We start from the raw sequence: 20,893 nt of genomic DNA, 5'->3' as shown, positions 1-20,893 counted from the left end.
CTGTATTTTGAAAGGTGTTAATCTGAACAATGGCAAGTCCAGGGATATATAGTGGGGCTCTGCTCTCACTTAACTTATTGATAAGAAGCTTAAAGCAGAAATCTGAAATATAAAGTTCTTTATTTTGACACAGGTTTAAGAAGAACTATAGGAAAAAAACAATGCTAAATATATGTAGTAAGTTTTCCGCAATAAATGGTAGGGTTAGTGTTGCTTTTTCATGTTCCTCTATCAATTTGATATATTGCTCAACTTCTTTTTTGCATTTTGCAAAGGATGTGCAGGTTTGATTTGTTAACTTAATAAAAAATTAAAATAAATTCTTATATAATTTGTGCGACTGAACAAATGGAGTTGTAAAAAATGTTTATGATTTATAATATTTTATAAGCTTGTTTTTATGTGGCATATATGTAACTTAAAATTACTATATAGAACTTTATGGGAAATAATACAATTGAAATGTTTAGTAAGCAGTTGATAACAATAAATTATTTTGTTTTTAATAATGGCCAGTTATTAGGATGATACCAATCTATGAGATAATATCACATCCGAAGACGATACACTGCAATGGACTTTGCTTTTAATGGTTTCATTTCTTTGTTTTGATTCTATTTTAGTTAATTTCATTTAGTTTAATTTAGTTTTAGGGCCACATCTAGTTGTTTCCAGGAGTTACTATCAACTCTAGGTTAGGGGGTTTCCCTTTGATGCCCAAGGGACTAAGTGGTACTAGGGATCTAACCATCATGCAAAGCACATGTTTTACTTAGCAGTTTCTCCACTCCCTTTCTTTTAAAATAAATCTGTAACATCTTTATAATTATATTTAAATGCAAACTGCAGATGAATATATATTGCTTTGAGTTTTTTATCTAGAGGTCTTTATATGTTGTAAAAATAAACTTATGAAAACCATTTGCATATTTTATGAGAAAAGCAGTGATCTACTCTGGTTTGAAAATGCTGATAATGGAGAGGATTATGCATGTTACAGGGGAGCGAGCATATGAATGTCTTTGTAATCTCTTCTCAACGTTGATGCTCACCAAAACTGTTCTGAAAAATTAAGCTCAATAAAAAATCAGAGCTTGAAAAATGAAAACATTAGAATGAGACTGTTTAAAAATTTTAAACTAAATTTACTTCTCTGAAAAATAATATTTTGACTGTCTCATCTATACATTCCTGAGAGTATCAGTTTCAGCAGACCCAAAGCATTTCTGAATTTCTTTAAAGATAGGGTTTTCATGAATGCATGTTTGCATTCTTGTTTCTGATTGTGATTCTAACCTTTAATCCCTGTGTTTAGGAAAGTAGCTATCACAAAGATCTTTGGAGTTTGGAGCATGGTAATCCTTTTGGTTCTGACTTAATCCTGTTTAGACAAGGTGTCTCATAACTTTCCAGTTTCTGAACCCTTCTGGTCTTTGACACACTACTTACTACCAGCCAGCATCTCTGTTTGAAATAACATGGTCCACCTAATACTAAGCCAATAGTATTAGTCAGCCCTTGAACTGAGAAATTTGAAAACTATTTGGTTATCATAAGAGATTAGGATCAAAGAATTTTGCAGTAGATAAAGAATCTGGATCTGCTGGATTCAAAGAAGCAATGCAAAACGGTAAAGTCGGTTTCTCAGTTGATGTGGTGGAACTCTCTTTGTAGCTTTGCTTTTTTTGTCATGTATTGTGTGTTATATTTTAAAAGTTCAAACTGTTGTTGCATCTCATGTATTAAAATGGAGGTCCCCCTCTTGTCCCTTCTCTCCCCTTTGTTGCTCTTGTGATGGCTAACAGTCTCATTGTCACGGATGTTGAAGGTGGTCTTCCCTGGGGCTAAGACTCACACACTAAATTAAAATTTCTCTTATGAAAAACATTTCTTTTTTTTTTTTTTTTGAGAAGAGAGAAAGATAGGAAGCCTGTTTTTAAAAGAGAACACAGGCTTCTCCAGACTGGAAAGAGTAAGAAAGAGACAAAGAGACAAACAAAGTATGTGTTCAAGGGAGAACAGTGTCTTGAAGAGCAAACTAAACCCTAGGTTAAAGAGAGAACTTCATTGCCTGAGCAAATGGGCCACTTGAGAAAACCGAAGCTTGAACCTGAGCAAAGATTGGTCAGCTGGGGAACTGAACAGATCAACCCAAACACAGAATTAGGAGTTGTTCCTAAGTATCACTAAGGGGCCAAGCTCAAAAATGAATTAAAAAAATAAGAAATCAAATCAAATTAAAATCTACATATCCCAGTCATATAAAGTAAAAAATATATATAAACCTAATTATTCCTACATTTAAATATCTCTGAGTGATAATTTTGGGAGTAGCATTTTGTGTTTGGAATAATCATATGTGGGAATATTGCAAGCCAGAATGAAAAGAATCCACATGCTCTTCACTTGTGGCCAGATAGTAGCAGCAAAAAAAAAAAAAAAATGCACCTTTTAAAAATACATACAATTAATATTTTAAATCTTATAATACACAGAAAAATTCTTATTTGGATTTAAAATTCATGAACTATGATGAGGTCATATATTTGGAAAGTTAGCACTGCTTTGTGAGATAAAAAAATAGTTAATGGTATTCTTAAGAAAAATTTTGGAAAATACACATATGTGCACAAAAAAGCAACATTAACACTACAGCTTATCAGGATAAAACAAGTACTATAAAATGATTTTATAAATAGCTGATGTTATAGATAACTGCAATAACAGAATCATAAAAGAAATGATTAAGTTGACATTTAGAGATTCAACCGATAAATAAAGAATATAATTTTCTGGATAAAGGTAATAAAATGAAAGGTATTTTTTTCATATTTAAAGGTAGGTAAGGCCAGGACAATGAAATAATAAGGGGTGCTTGATAGAAAACTGTGGCTACATTTTATATACAGGAAGAGAATAGGGGGATATATACCAGGTAAAAGTTAAAGTTGATGGGGAAATGGTTTGTGATTTGTTTAAACCTGTAGTGAGCAATAACAAATAGGAATTATTGCTTATCTAGAAAAAAATGTGTCATATAGTGAATATTCTGCATTGATACCTTGTAAAGATATCCTCTTTAAAATTTTGATTCTGGAAAAATATGTATGAAGCACAGCGGGTTGGGCGTTTGCATTGCACGTCGCAGACCCAGGTTTGATTCCTCTGTCCCTCTCAGAGAGCCTGCCAAGCTACCCAGAGTATCTCGCCTGCACGGCAGAGCCTGGCAAGCTACCCATGGCGTAATCTACATGCCAAAAATAGTAACAACAAGTTTCACAATGGAGACGTGACTGGTGCCCGCTCGAGCAAATCTATGAACCACAGGCCGACAGTGCTACAGTGCTATAGTAATATTCTGATTCTAATAATTGGTTGATCTAGTGAAATGAGTCCAGTGATCACAATGGCAAATGGCAATGTCAGAGAGGGAAAAGGCACCAGTTTGGTTAAGATCCTCAAGGAATGTCTCTAAAGTCAACAGTAAAATAAAAGCCACATTTTGTAGAGACTGGGGGTGAAAGGTGGAAGGTACTTTACTGCGCTACCACTAAAAGGTTGAATAAGATAAGGGTAAAATCATGAAAGAAAGTTTTCAGAAGAGAAGTTGACAGAGCCTAAGGCAAGGTGTCAGAGGAGGTTGCTGAGAGCTGTACGTCTTAAGTTCTTTCACGGAGCAAAGATGATATGCTCTATGGGAGGAACAGCGGAGTATGCGAGATGTATAGAGGAGACACATGAAACAAATATAAAGGAGCATTAGTTAGGTAGTGACACCACTGTCCTCTGCTTAATGTCCTTAAAAACTTAATCAAAATTTGGTATGTACAGTATAAGATAAACGAGAAAATATCATTACCATCAGGCATAAATATCTCTATCAATGACATTATTTTCCTTGTTTGATTGGTGAGGTCTATTTTAAAAGTAAAATTTCTCTTCCAACTAGAAAGCAGATATTTTAGCTGTGGGTTTGACAAAACTTTCCCTCCATCCCCCTTATACCTATACAGTGCTCTTCTGATCATGAACATCCCAGAGTATTCTCTTGTGGAGGTCATTATCCAAGCAGTGAGATTTCAGATTTTTTATTCTTCTAGATAATAGTTACTGGATACTTGTATTTTTATTTTATTTATGGTTTTGGATTTGGGGCCACATTCATTGAGACACTTATCTTTTTAGAGACATTTTAGTAAATACACTGCTACTATTCATTGTTTGTAAGGGCTGGCAAGAGAAAGAGATTCACTTGATTGTGTTAACTGTAGCCCAATAGGATGAAATATACTTTGATTACAATAGGAGGGAAAAAATAAATCCTTTAAAAAGAAGGAATGTCATATGTGAAATATAAAGTAACATAATAGGAGACTAACACCTAAGGATAGAAGAGATAATGGCCAGGATGATCTCTCTGCAGCTTGGAAGGCAATCTCATATGCTGGGGGAAAGGCAGCTGGGATAGAGAAGGGACCACTAAGTAAATGATGGTTGGAGGGCTTGCTTGGGAAGATAGTATGCTGAAAGTAAGTAGACTATGGACCAAACATGAAGGCCAATTAGTACTGTATTTCAAACCATAACACTGAGAAAGAGAGAGAGAGTAAGAAGGAATGTACCTGCCATATAGGCAGGCGGGGATAGGAGTGAGGGTGGCAGGAGGGATACTGCAAACATTGGTGATGGAGAATAAGCACGGTGAAGGAATGGGTACTTGAACATGGTGTGACGGAAATGTAATCATGCAAGTTTGAAAATCTGTAACTATATCTCATGGTGATTCATTAAAATAAAAATAAATAAAAAGAAGGAAAGTTACATGTTCTTGTTGGAATGGGGGAAATTGCCCCAATGTAGGTGTAATATTGCCTGATTTGCTTTTTTTGTAAATGAAGAATAGAGAATGTGTGTGTGTGTGTGTGTGTGACACCAGGCAATACTTAGGACTTTCTCCTGGTCCTAAATGGATCTCGGTGGGTCACATGTTGTGTCAGGAATTGAACTTTTTTAAGCCAGCTGTGTGCAAGGCAAGCATCCTAACAACTTCACTATTTCTCTGGCCCATTGCTCTTAGTTTTATAAATTATTTCTTAAAAATAATTATGACTGGGGCTGGAGCGATAGCACAGCGGGTAGGACGTTTGCCTTGCAAGCGGACAACAAAGGTTCGATTCCCAGCATCCCATATGATCCCCCGAGCATCACCGGGAGTAATTCCTGAGTGCATGAGCCAGGAGTAACCCCTGTGTATCGCTGGGTGTGACCCAAAAAGCAAATAATAATAATACTAATAATTATTATGACTATAGTGGAATTAGATATACAGAATTTTCTGATAATTTTACTAAAATTTCAGTGAATTTGTATTATACATTTTTAAAGCTTCTAGCCAATCTATGTTATTTTTCTTAATTGTTTTCACATTTCAAGTGTTCAAATCTGCTCTCTGAAAGTCTAATTTATACTCAAAATAATATGTATGTGCCACCATGTCCTTTGGTACAAACCCATGGTTGATCTTAGTGCAACAATGACTAATAGATGATCATTGAGCTGAATAATGAACATATTCAGCTAAAGATTTTAATTACATAATTTTAATCAATTGGTAAAACTGGTATTCCAAATCGGTTTTTTTCCGAAAGTAAAATTTTACACAATTATTTAAGTCAATAAAATCATGAAAAGACTATGAGTTTTTATAAAACATGTGTAGTCACTACAGCTAGAGTCTTCTCAATTAACTAGGCTGTTCATTTTATTTATCAAATTTTTAAGGGTGCTGAATTTGTACTAGACACTGATTTAGTCAGTGACTCTTAAAAGCATGGGCCCCAGAACACTTCTGCAATCACAGAAATTATACTTAGATTCTTTTGTATGTGGTGTATGTCATCAATTATATTTATGGTGCTTAAAATTAAAGCACCATAAACATAATTTTAAATGCACATGACAATACCAAAAAAGAAACTTTATGTTAAAACAAATAAAATATTTTATAAATTTCAGTACCATATTTTAAAAACAAATGCGAAAGAGACAGCAAGTATACCATCCTGATGTACACTCAGAGAGGTGTATCGTAAGTAAAAAGCTGAAGAAGAGAAAGAATATGAGAAAGGGCTTCTCAAAGTTTACATACTCAGACTGAACTTTAAAAAGGGAATTGACCAGTGGAAAGATGTTATATGAAAGAGGTAAAATTATCCCAGTGAAAGAAGAGTATATCTAACTACATAATATTGTAGCAGAGAAACAGTAGTTTTTGACTTGACCTTTCTTCAAACCGACCTCAGCCCCTGCCTGACTGTCCTATTGTGAACTCACGAAACCTATTAATTAAGAATATTTTGAGGTTTAAGGAAGATAGCCAAAAATGATGGAGTGCATACTTTGCATGTAGAGTGCCAGGTTCCATCCCTGGAATGCATAATACCCAAGCACCAACAGGAATACCCCTGAGCAGTGCCAGATGTAACCCCAGATCCAGAAAAGAAAAACACAAAGAAGAATGTGTTGAGGATTGAGATGAAATACATATTTTCATATGGAGCAGTTATTAAATTATTTTAAAATATGTTGATTTTACTGCATACCTAAGGAAAGTAAATTCTTTATGCTCAGAACGTAGAATAAAGTGAGGTAGGTAGAGGTCCAGGAAGAGAACAGAAATTTTAAACACTTTTATGGTAGAAAGAACAGAAATGGAGTTTAACTGATATGGAAATCCCATTTGGATATATATGGTTGAGAAAAAAAATACAATAATATGAAATGAACTGTCTTTGAAATCTCACAGAGAAGCATGTCTCCAATAGACCACAACGAACCCAAGATCTAGAATGTCCAACCCATGGTCAACTTTACTCTACTACAGAGTCGATGAAGACAAAGCAATCTTAAGTTCTAGAGAATGTCTCTAATAGACCAGAGATCTTGGACTCTTGACCCATGTTCAACTTGACTCTCTCAGAACATGGAGAAACACAAAGCAACCCTTAGTTCTAAGAAAAGTAACCTAAGGTCTTCATAAATGAAATTCACATTGGGATAACATAGATAGTAGCAAATGTATATAAGTTAGAACTTTAAAGAGAACTTTAAAAATTTACAGGAGGTTTCTGACACGAATGTTTAATTTGCCTTTGAAATTATATTTTAATTGTATCTTCATTTTAACCCAGATGATTTAATCCCAATATCTTAACCATTTTTATTAGAGAATGCGGTATTCTAAACATGGACTAACTCACAAAGTCTGCCATTCAATGTCAGTATCCAGAGAACACAGCTTGGTTAAGCCTATGATATGCAGAGAATGTTATGTTTTTTTTCCTCCATGCAAAGTATGTGCCACCTTGACATTATCTTTGATCTTTAAAGCCCCTGGTAGATAAAATATTTTAAAAATCTATTTTGCAACTATAAAACAAAGATTTCCTGTTCTTGCATGCTCTTAGAACAGAAGATAAAATATTCTTAGTAGGAAAGCATGGATTTTAAGTACAAAATGTACTCTCCATTAAGTCCAAGATTTAGAATTCTCTGAAACAAATATTTTCTCATACACAAAGAATCACTGTATTAACAATGCTAGTGATCAGTAAGAAAAACATGCTCTTAGGTAAAAACATTTGCAGCATAATACAGAGATTAATATTAGTTTATTTCATTCTTCATTTCCTTAAGTGATGTTTGATACTCAATAATCATTTTGACTAATTTCTCAACTACCATAAGTTATTTCAGACTAAATTATTATGAAATAAAATAATCACAAAATCCAAGTAAATTTCGTCAAATGTAGTTGGTCCAGGACTCCAGACACTAGTAATTTATTTCCAAATTAATTGAGCGATCATCTACTTTCTAAACTTGTATTCTATCCTGCATAGCGTCCTAATAACTATAGCTATAATGAACATAGAAAACTGGTCTCTGTTCTAAAATTGTATAAAGTCTAGTATATTAGATTTTTAATAAAGTTATATGAGCCTTTATTCCAGACAATATGCATTCAGACAATTGCCATATTTATTTCCAAAAGAAACTTGTTCTAATAAATATATATAATAAAACTTATGTCAGAGGTTTATTTACTTTATAACCTTAAATTTCCTGATTTTAATATTAAAGCTTTATGTTTTAAACAGAGTGGCATCTAACTCCGTAATTACTCATTATTTTATATTCACAAGTAACTTCTATTAGCTAATATTAAATATTGAACCACCTTACCTTCACTTTTCTACACTCATCTTTCTCAACATATACAAGTATGCACAGATGTGAAAACAATGTATGCATTTTATAATGAAACTCTAATATACAAATCTCTATCCAGCCTTCTTTTCTAGATCACAGTTTGCTATGAGGTTCTTTACTGTGTCTTTAAATTTTTTGCTGCTACTTCTCTTTTCTAAGTATCAGCACTCATATTCTAATGTCGTCATGTCAGCCAAGTATTGTCAATTCTGAGTGAATTTAACCACATAAATGTAATACTGTACTCTCATTTGGGAAACAATTATTTTTGGTCAAAAATGTTGCAGTCTTGAATAAGATTAGCAGAAACTGTGCAATGCCATTTTGAATTTATCCAAATGAAAATGAAAACAAAATGGATGATTTTCTTTGTGAAGTTTAAACAACGTCACTCTATGGTTATTTATAATTCTAAACCTCAAGGAATGATTATTCATGGATATGTAGAATGAAAAGAATGGAAACCAGTCTGCTCACCCAACCCCTCATTTGAAATACTTTGCACACTGCTCTTAGTTAATGTATTTTATTTTTAAAACCCAAGTTGTTCTTTGACTGTAAAACAGACACTAAGTTAAACATTTTCCATTATTTTATTTTCAGCATATTCATATATAAAGAGAGAACCAGCATATTCTAAATTGGAATTTACTTAATACATGAAAATTCTTTTTAAATGCTTCCATTTAAATTTACATGAACTAAAATGCCAAATTTGGGCAACATTACTCTCTCAAAGCATATAGCTTATTTAATTATGCATGTATAAATTCATGTTTTATTTCAAGTCTATAAAATACGGTATACTCTTGAGAAATATGACAGATGATACAACTGCATGAGCGTTGTACATGTGCACATGTTTTCATACTTCCAAAAAATTGCTGATTTCTTTTTATTTCATCAGCTGTCTGAATTGCTTGGCTAGCATCAGCTCTAATAAACAGCATATGGTTTTGCTAATTTATGTGAAGAACCTGTTTTTCTTTCCCCTTATGACATAAATGCTCTTTTATATTTTGGTAATAAGTTTAATATATACTTCAGTAAGGGCCAGAGTGATAGTATAGAGGGTAGGGTACTTGCCCTTCACGCTGCTGACCTGGGTTTGATTCCCCACTGCCATATCTGGTCCCTCACAGCACCAGGAGTGGTTTCTGAGTGCAGAACAGCAGCCAGCCCTGAGCACAGGTGGGGGTGGCCCCCAAACCAGCATAATAGTAATAACAATAATAATATACCACTATACTTCCCAAGTAGAAATGATAATTAAAAATAAGGCACATGCCACATAATGTTTAGTAAAAATGATAGTTATGTTTAAGGAATTGCATAAAAAGCAAGTACATCTTTATTTTAGTATAGCACTATTGTCCCGTCCCATAGCTCATCGAGTTGCTTGAGAGAGCCTCAGTAACATCTCCATTGTGAGACTTGTTGTTACTGTTTTTGGCATTTCGAATGTGCCACAGGTACCTAGCCAGGCTCTGCCGTGCAGGCGGGATGCTCTCGGTAGCTTGCTGGACTCTCTGAGAGGTGTGTTTTAGTGTATGCTCTCTATTTGTACATAATAAACAATATTTACTTTTTTCATATTGCTGCTATAAGTTTTCTACTGGTAAAATAAATGTCATAAATTTTCTGTAGTGGAAATAACTTTCTTAGGTCATTTCTGTTTAATCATCATATCAATTAACAGAAGTTTATGTTAAGAAAAGCATAAATAACCTTTTTGAAATCTTTACTAGTCAAGCATAACTGAATTTGTCAAAAAACGTTAATGTCAGTTCAGAAAGCAGGATGATAAAAGCTTTTCTCTACCTTTTTAAGTTATATGAGGTCATTTTATTGTAAACATTCAAATCAATATTTACAATCAAACAAAATAGCTATGCACTTTTAACTTACTAAAATAAATCAATAACTTATTATAAATAAATAACTTATCATAAATTATAATATGAACTATTATAAATAGTTCATATATATTCGTTGAATATAATATGACTTTTCTATAATATTGAGAACTGTATTTTAATATCATTGGTCCTAAGATTCTTTTTACTTATAGCCTTAAGGCATTACTTCTAATTTTTTAATTTTATTTTTATTAAAAATACTGAGATTTACGAAGTTGTTTATTATACAGTTGTTTCAGGCATGTAGTGTTCCAACACCACCACTGTGACCGTTCCTCCACCAATATCCCCATTTGCCCTCTCTTGCACAATTTTTCCCTTAAAGATCTAACAAATTTACTTTATATAACTTGTTTCAACAGAACTTTAAGAAATGGCTAAGAGAAGGATCAGAAAATACATCAGAGCCAATTTGTGATTGCTATATTATTTTAACCTATGTAAAAAAGGGAAAACACAGTATAATAAAACATTTCTCATTTACATAAATAAGTTTTCAATTCTGAAATCTAAAATGTATTGCATTGTTTTATTTTATATTTGGATCTTGTTATAGAAAAAAAATGCTTTACCTGTCATTTATAAAACTTTTAAAGAAATTCTGTGCTAACACATTTTGGAATTACATGAAATAGGTAAGGCCTACTTATATAAATTTTCACCCCTACATTTTATATAAACACTTTGTTTATGATGATTTGTTATAGGCATTCAATACTCTAACAACATTCTCACCACCACTGTCATTGTTCCTCCACCATTGTCTCTAATTTTCCCAACTACTCCTCAAGCCTGCCTCCATAATAGACCCACAACAATTTTTTTCAGCTACCGAAAGTATCTCGCCCGCATGGCAGAGCCTGGCAAACTATCCGTGTCATATTCGATATGCCAAAAACAGTAACAACAAGTCTCACAGTGAAAATGTTATTGGTGTCCACTCGAGCAAATAGATAACAATGGGACAAAAGTGCTACAGTGCTGCAGTGCTTGTTACCAATATATTGCTAATGGGACAATCAAAAACTACTTCCTTAGAATAAAATTCGTGTGAATTGTATCTTACCAGAGAGACATTAAATCAGTGAATGCAGGATTACTAAAATGTTGTTACAGGTTAAGCCTTCTGTGTTGCTGTTTGGTTAGTTGAGATTGGTTGCCTTTTATGTTACATCCCATCCAACCTGGATTATCACTGTTGTAGAGTTTGGCGATGTTGTGTTCACACTGATAATGATAAGAGATATTTAAAGAGTTCAATGTAAAAGGAATCAAGGACATGGTTCAAATGATTGATCAGATGCCTTTCATGTGTGAGACCCTAGGTTTAACCCCGAATAACTGCATGGTGGCAAGCGGTACTGTTAGGTGTGGTCCTGGTGGCCTTCCAGGACCAGAAGCTCTCGATACAGTCCCACATCTACTAACAACACCACCACCAACAACATTCAGGACCAAAAAGAAAAGACACCCAAATCTTTAAAACGTGATTCAAAGACTTTCTGTATAATTTCAGGTTGATGATGAGAGATGCCGAATACTTTGATATGTCAAATAAACCTTCAGAAGAGCAGTTTACAGTTTAGTTTCTTTTGCTTGCAACTGATATTCGTCATTCAGGGGTTAAGACTGGTCTTAAATTTCCAACTCATATTCTAAAACCTTAATTCATTTCTCTGCTAACATGAATCTAATTAAACTACTTCTTCTTAATTGGCCATTCCCTTTCTTGCCAATAAAATAACTGAGCAAGGCAATAGATTAAAATCAGGCATGCTCAGTAAATTTTCATTTTGTGTGTAAGAGCAAGTACTCCCCCAAAATGGATACCCTATGTTATTTCTAACCCAAATTTAGATTTGTGAGGCCAGGTTATGTATGATTAGAAAAGTCAAAGAGATATTCTACATAGATTCAGGCTTTTGAGCTCTCACTTTACCTCAGCATCTCATTTTGACAAGGCGTTACTAGAATATTCTCCAACATGTATATTAGAATCCTTTATAGAGACATTCATGTTCTCACAAGCCATAAATTTAATAAATCACCAGATCTATAACTTTCATTTTCACATTTACATTACCATGTATTTTATAGAGCAATTTTCTTAGTCATAGCTCTGAGACTGTTCAGTCTGATATAAATAAATATATAAATAAATACAATTTAAACATAAAACCCTTAGCTCTAAAGGAATAGAACTATGCTGGTGTCTCCAAAGAATGCAATCCACTATTAAAGAGAATTCAGTTATCAATAGGGTCTCTCTTGGATTGTATCCATGAAAGTTTATTACTAGTAGTATTAGAAGGACTTTATTATAAGCATTGCAGAAGCCAAGAACAGCTTATGGCTGGGTTCCAGGCACAGAAAAAGAGCATGAAAAGCCTACTAGCCCACAATACTTAAACTGTTATTATGAATGACTGTGGTACATTTACAACGGATTATCATATATTTTTAACAGAAACTTGAAATGCCACTTTGTCAGCATTGGTCTCGGACACAAACTTTCTTGTTTTGACATGAAACTATGTGTTGGCACCTCCACGCCAAAGTGTTCCTAGGGATTTTTAGGCCTTTGTTTAAAAACAAAACCCACTGCAAAGAACAACAGGCTTTAAAATGCAAAATGAACTTTGAAATTATGAAATATTGGAGCAATCTAGTGAACTAACCTTGAATATGTGTTTTAAAGTAAGTGCTTTAAGATAAAAGCATGCAACTCTTTTAACTTAATCAGCAAAATTCCATAAACATTTACAGTAAAAATATCTTAAAGTGCCCTATTTTTCAGGGGAGTGGGGGACCTGTAGAAACCATTGGAAAATTTTATCTTCAAGTCAATCTTATCATCATTTTGTTAGTATTCTGAGAAATTAGGTTAACTTCAAAGGCTATAATCAATAATTAGAGAATATGATTCAATTTTAAACTATATGCAAACTATATACTTTACATTTTATGCAATCATAAGTCTACATTATATAAAATATTACATTATAATTTTAATTTTTATTTTATCATTATTCTTTTTTTTTTGCTTTTTGGGTCACACCCAGCAATGCACAGGGGTTACCTCCTGGCTTTGCACTCAGGAATTACTCCTGGCAGTGCTCAGGGGACCATATGGGATTCTGGGAATCGAACCCGGCAGTGCTTAGGGGACCATATGGGATTTTGGGAATCGAAACCGGGTTGGCCGCGTGCAAGGCAAACACCCTACCTGCTGTGCTATTGTTCCAGCCACTATCATTATTCTTAATTGAATCAACCTGAGATAGAACATTATAAAGCTGTTCATGATTGGGTTTCAGTCCTACAATGTTCCAACACCCATCCCCCCACCAGTGTAATTTCCCAGCAGCAATGTCCCCAGTTTCCCTCCCTCCTCCACAAACTCCCTTACCTCAGTCTACCTCTCTGGAGCTACCTCTCTAGAAGACACCTCTTCTCTCTCTCTCTCTCTCTCTCTCTCTCTCTCTCTCTCTCTCTCTCTCTCTCTCTCTCTCATTTCAGGCATAATGTTTTGCAGTACAAAGCTGAAAGGTTATTACAAAGCTGAAAGGCCATTATAAATAAATAAAGATGAGCTGAAATTGGATATAGGATTACCATATATCACTGCAGCACTGTCCTCCTCCTGTAGCACTGTCCATCCATTTTCTTGGGTAGCACAGCAGGTAGGGCGTTTGCCTTGCATGTAGCTGACCTGGGTTCAGTTTCTACACTCCTCTCGAAGAGCTGTGCAAGCTTCCGAGAGTATCCCACCCACACGGCAGAGCCTGGCAAGCTCCCAGTGGTGTATTTCATGTGCCAAAAACAATAACAATAAGTATCACAATGGAGGATTACTATATAAAATAAATAAATACTATATATGCATGTATTTGTACATATTTACATGGGTAAACTATATATTTTTTTATTTTTTAGGATGCTCAAATGTTGGTCACACATTTTTAAAAATTGGAATAAAGAGTCAATAAACCTAAAAAGTACTTTTTATAGCATAAAGTAATATCATAGGAAGTTATCATTGTTGCATTAAATTAAACCACTGATGTCAATCTAAGAAGTTTCTGCACTCAAGAGAAACAGTGACTGAAATACAGAGAGAGCCCACAGAATGGGAAAGAATATTTGCCTTAATCCATCTGATGGACTGGAACGATAGCACAGTGGGTAGGGCATTTGCCTTGCATGCGGCCGATCCAGATCTGATTCCTCCGTCCCTCTCAGAGAGCCTGGCAGGCTAACGAGTGTACTCTGCCTGTACTTCGGAGCCTGGCAAGCTACCTGTGGCGTATTTGATATGCCCAAAACAGTAATGACAAGTCTCACAATGGAGACATTACCGGTGCCTGCTCAAGCAAATCGATGAACAACAGGATGACAGTGCAACAGTGCTACTGTGCTACCCATCTGATAAGGGATTAGTATCCAGGATATACAAGACACTAGTAGAATTGTACACGAAAAAAACCTCCCCATCAAAAATGGGGAGAAGAAATAAACAGTAGCTTCCTTAAAAAAGAAATACAAATGGCCAAAAGGCACATGAAAAAATGCTCCACATCGCTAGTTGTCAGGGAGATGCAAATCAAAACAACCATGAGATATCATCTCACACCACAGAGACTGGCACACATTTAAAAGAACAAAAGCAACCTGTGGATGTGGGGGGGAAAGGGAGAATTTTTCACTGTTGGTGGGAATGCCGACTGGTCCAGCTTTTCTGGAAAACAATATGGATAGTCCTCCAAAATCTAGAAATTGTGGGGCTGGAGCAATAGCACAGTGGGTAGGGCGTTTGCCTTGCACGCGGCCGACCCGGGTTCTAATCCCAGCATCCCATATGGTCCCCTGAGCACCGCCAGGAGTAATTCCTGAGTGAAGAGCCAGGAGTAACCCCTGTGCATCGCCAGGTGTGACCCAAAAACAAAAAACAAACAAAAAAAAACAAAATCTAGAAATTGAGCTTTCATATGATCCCACAATAATACTCTGGGAATATATCCCTAGGGTGTAAAAAAGCAAAGTAGAAATGACATTTGCACCTATATGTTCATTGCAGCACTTTTCACAATAGCCAAAATCTGGAAACAACCCAAGTGCCTGAGAACAGATGACTGGCTAAAGAAATTTCAGTGCATCTACACAATGGAATACTATGCAGCAGGAGAGATGAAGTAATAAAATTTGCTTATAAGTGGATAGACATAGAGATTATCATGCTAAGTGAAAGGAGTCAGAAAGAGAGGAACAGATATGGAAGGACTGCACTCATTTGTGGAATATAAAATAACATAACACGAGACTGACACCCAAGGACAGCAGACACAAGAGCCAGGAAGATTGCTCCATAGTTGGAAGCCTGCCTCATGAGCTGGGGGTGGGGGGAGACAAGGCAGCTGGAATAGAGATGGGATCACTAAGAAAACAGTGGTTGAAGGGATAAGTCGGGATGAGAGATGTGTGCTGAATGTAGATAAAGGATCAAAAGTATAACCTCTCAATATCTCTAGTGCAAACCATAATGCCCTAAAGCAGAGAGAGAGTATGGGGGAAGTTTTCTACCATGGAAGCAGGGGGAGGGTGGAAAAGGGGGGTATACTGGGGAGATTGGTGGTGGGGAATGTGCACTGGTAGAGGGATGGATATTTGATCAATATAAGATTGTAACTGAAATGTGCAAGCTTGTAACTATCTCACAGTGATTCAATTAATTAAATAAATAAATAAATGGAAACATTGATGTCAAGAAAAATATTCTAAAATATTCATGAAGGCATAGTTTCTTATTCCAATCGTTTCCAAAATATTCTCTAGTCTTTTAGCACTCACATCAAGGATGGTGATGGAGTATATGTGCATATGTACATGGCCTCATATCTGCACATATGCTGCAGAGGTGAGCAATGTTTGAATATTCTTTAAGCTTGCTTATAAGTTTCAAAATGGGAATCCAAAATACTTAATAACTGAGGAGTAAAATTATCCATATACTGATGCACAAAATATTTTTTTCAAAAGCATATAAAAAGAAGGCCAGAGTGATTGGACAGGGGTTAGACACTTGCCTCTCCTGAGCTTGATTCATTTTTGATCTTGGCACCACAAGACATAATACCTGGGTTTTGAGTCAGGAGGAAGCCCTAATATTACTGGGTGTGGCCCCCAAACAAAATAAACAAAAGGTACATAGGGAGGCATATAGGTACAAGTTGATATATCTTCTGAATTTCAGTCAATAAGGACACCATTAAATGGAGTACACAGAATATTATAATGGATCCATTTACTCTTTGGAATCAATGGCAGTAACCTTGGTTTAGAAAGAATGTGTATCTTCACAATAAGTTGGAGCAATATTTCTCAAGCTGCTAAAATGAAAAGAGCTCAGAGGCAGGCATCTCTCCATGTAGCTATATTACATTTTCTGCCGCATCTCCCTCACCACCCCCAGTCACACAAGAGAACTGCCTTAACCACTTTCTAAGTCCCTGTATTCCTTCCGTGGAAGAAAATAAAGGCTTCAGCAGTGATTTTAAGCTATGCATGATAATAACCAAGAAGCAGCAGGGGCAGATGGGGACTTTCATTTGCTTAATGGCTTGGTCAATTATCAGAAAACCAAATATGCCAAATTTTCAGTGGAATGATATTTTACGTAAGCCCACACTAAAATACGCACCATTTTCCCCCCTGCAGGTATGCTCCCGAAGATTTGAAGTGATCCCATATCTCAAAAAGTTCCAATTTGATACCAAAAAACAAATTAAATGCTAATTCCACTAAATTATTAATCTCCCTTTGTAATGCATATTTTCTCCACTATAAAAATATTAAGAAGATATAATACTTGAAAAAAGGAAACTTAGAAGATCATTTGTGTGGCAATATACAGGAACTTTAACTTGCTTATGCTAGTGATTTCAATTTTTTAATTACTTTAATTTGTTTCTATAGTAAGAAAGCTTCTTATTCCAAAACAAGTTTGGCCAGTTCAATGATTTAGATCCTGTTGTCACTGTCACTGTCATTGTCATCCCGTTGCTCATCGATTTGCTCGAGCAGGCACCAGTAATATCTCCATTGTGAGACTTGTTACTGTTTTTGGCATATTGAACACACCACGGGTAGCTTGCCAGGCTCTGCCATGCGGGCAAGATAGTCTCAACATCTTGCTGGGCTCTCCGAGAGGGGCGGAGGAATCGAACCCAGGTCAACCCCGTACAAGGCAAATGCCCTACCCACTGCACTATTGCTCCTTTGTAGCAGAATAAACTAAATATTTTAAGAGGCAGGGACTTGTGTTGCAATTAAAAATGTGTACACACAAGTCTTGAAATAGCCAAGATACATTTTAACATGATTACATTTTATAAAAACCAGAGTACTTAAAACTGTCTAGTTGTTCTTAACATAGTGATGTGGGTACAGAAGTTATTCTCCCTATATTTATAAATACAGAGAAGCCTCCTGGGAAGAAAAACAGTGAAATACTTACAGATCTTTCAATATCCAAAGTTACTAAGAGAAAAATAAAATAAATAAACGGTGTAAGTGTGTTTTGGATACTTGCTGTGCTAAATATTTTGCAATATTAAAAAGTTAACTTTTTTTCATACTCCTTAGTGGCCATGGAATCGACTAGAGAATCAAACTCCAGAAGCTTAATTATTTCATATATGTGTGTTATCCCATTGTGTTAAGCATCTTTCACCACATTGGCATAAAGATGCAGTAAAGATTTTTGAGTATCTCCAAAATGAACTACCAATGATAAGAGTGAATACAACACCTAATATTATTACCCGGTTTTGTTATTCACTCAGCCCTTAATATGAGTCTACTGCTATGATATTCTCAATGGGGAACCTATTAACCATTTAGTGAATTGGGTGACATGAATCTCTGACAAACTACTTCTGTGTGACCCTAGGCAATAGCATTTATGTCATACCATAATTTAGAATGGCTCTTGATTATAAAATTAAGTACTGTTACATAAAATTACCAAATAAAAATGACCTCTTTGTTTTATAACTTACAAGAATGAAAGAGGAAGGAAGTCCCTCAAAGTCCGTGAAATGTAGGCACAGGTAGATGATTCCATGCCATAGACAACAAGGCAACAAGATCTAGGAACTGCTGAGTTCATAAAATGACAGTGCTTCTCTTAAATTTAAAATTAAAAAACAAATAACACTTTTTCCTCTTCTTTGTTCTTTTTTTATCCTTTTATTAAAAGAAAAAAATGGGGGTACTTGAGTGCCACACCTGGAAGCTACTGCTGGCTCTGTGTCCAGACGTCTCTGCCAGTGGTGCTCAGGGGACCATGTGGTGCTTAACCCGGTGAGCTATTTTTCCAGCTGCTGAGTTGTTTTCCAGTGGATACAATGAGAGTGACTATAACAGGTTTTCTTGAGTTTTGAGTGTGAAATGCAAATTTAGTCCTGTGGAGCTAATACACAAATTTACAATTAACGACAGCCACTATGTGTTGACCATCCAGTATTAATCAGGTGTTAACTATAATTTTACCCATCTTCACAACGTCTCACCTACAAAGTAGAGACAAATGACCTTCCTGAGAGTGATTATATGAAACACATTTGTAAATCTATGGGGTAAGTACCAATGCACTATAGAAACATTAGTTTAATCTTTGAACTTTGCATTACCCTTTTTATCACTTAGTTTTATTTATGTAATAGGGATACCATCTGTCTATTTATTTATGTAATAGGGATACACATGAAACTATTTTCATAAAAAAGTATTCACTTTACAGTAGTGTTTTTTTTCTAGTGGTTGTATATGTATCACTGTCATCCTGCTGTTCATCAATTTGCTCGAGCGAGCACCAGTAACGTCTCCATTGTGAGACTTGTTACTGTTTTTGGCATATCAAATACACCACGGGTAGCTTGCCAGGCTCTGCCGTGTGGGTGAGATACTCTCAGTAGCTTGCTGGCCTCTCTGGAAAGGGCAAAGGAATCGAACCCAGGTCAGCCTCGTGCAGGGCAAATGCCCCACTCATTATGCTATGGATCAGAGGGAATAAATAAGCCTAAAATGTACTTCCTCTCTAAAATTAGGGAGACTTCTTGATAACATGGTCCCTTTAGCATCTCTTTAGTACATTATGTTCCAACTGAATTGTATCTAGGGTGTTTTGAACTGTGTTATGAAAATGATCTCAAATATCCCATGAAAGATTTTCTACATTTTTAAATACACTTGGTTTAATTTACAGCTTAGGAGTATATGTGGAAAAAGTGCTATGAATTGGTGCCTACATGGCCAGTCTTTGATCATATTTACAAGCCTTTTCTTATAGCCATGAATATTTGAAAGATGCTTGTAATCTCATCTGTTTGAGAACTGTTTTGCTAATGGGATTGAAATAATTTTTAATAATTATTTGATGACTATCTCTGTGAGTTATTAGTCTCTGTCACTTGAAACTCCTTAACAATAAATCTAGAAAAAAAAATATATATACAACATTCTTAGAGGAAGAAACCCTTTTGCTGGTAAAAACAAATTGTAACTATTATTATGATTTATTTGTTAATATATTTTACAGAATTTTATTTTTAAAATATTCAAGAATCATTAAAAGAAAATAGTGTGTATTAATGCAAATGCCTGTAAAAATTAATACATTTGTAAGATTTTGTTTAATGCTAACTTCTCAAAAATGCAAGTTCATGTGTAACCACACAATAATTTACTATGAATGGACAATAATTGTCAAAATTAATGTCTCCATTTAAAAACTTAGATTATACATAAAAATGCTACAGATATAAAGAACACTTTGTTAGATTTAAGAAAGACATTTTATATTTGAAAATGTATCTGAGAATCCCCTAAAATGTATACAAAAATGTAATGTGGAAAGTTGATTGTCTGAAATGACTCAAATATAATGATATTCGTAGAAAATTTGAACTTGAATATTGACCCTCTAAATGTCAAAGATAAGTATAAAGAAAATAATGGGCATGAGAAGGGAGTAGAATCAAAGGTTATTAGAATAAGCAGTTATCATAATGGATAATTATTTAAAAATAAAAAATAAACACAAAGTGCATCAACATAAGCTACTCTAGTTCTCCTTCAGAAATGAAATGATTATTAGAGAAACTGGAACTTTCACTGGAGTAATGTATTTGTATGGCTATTTTTGAAACTTAAATAAAAAAATTACCAGAGGCTAAATGATCACGTCAGAAGTCCTGTACATTTTGCTCCGAAATAAAATGTGGTTACTCAAGAAAAATACACACGGGGACCTCTAAACTCATCAACAACTGAGAGAACTAATTTAATAGCTACTTGATACTGAGGACATAGATAACACTCAGCTAGGGACTGCAAAAGAAATCATATATGTTTGGTTTCACAGGCAAAAATTAAAGAATGAAAAACAGCCTAGGACTGAAATGGGAAAGAATTTGATTTTAGCTCTTTCATTATGCTGGGAGGAAGAGGTGAACCAATGTTGTATGGGAAACTAGGAGTGCCTCTGAAAATTAAATTTTCAAAGAACTAGTGAAAGTGGAATACAATTGAATAATACACTAAATAAAGGGCAGTGAGCTTAGGGGGGAACTGATGATTGTGCTGCAGACGCACACCTACTCTAAGTGATGTCTGGTTAACTTTGCCTTGACCACAGGGAAGGG

The 20,893-nt window shown here is 35.0% G+C and overlaps 1 protein-coding gene across 7 annotated transcripts in view; it reads right to left on the bottom strand.

The window, feature by feature from the left end:
- Positions 1-20,893, bottom strand: part of PCDH7 (protocadherin 7) — a 440,353-nt gene that overhangs the window by 203,621 nt on the left and 215,839 nt on the right. The gene's annotated exons all lie outside the window — the stretch shown is intronic.

This window comes from Sorex araneus, chromosome 5, assembly GCF_027595985.1.
Source record: "Sorex araneus isolate mSorAra2 chromosome 5, mSorAra2.pri, whole genome shotgun sequence".
Taxonomy (NCBI): Eukaryota; Metazoa; Chordata; class Mammalia; order Eulipotyphla; family Soricidae; genus Sorex; species Sorex araneus.
Note: the sequence above shows the minus strand (reverse complement) of the source record. Positions and strands in the feature narration are given on the sequence as shown.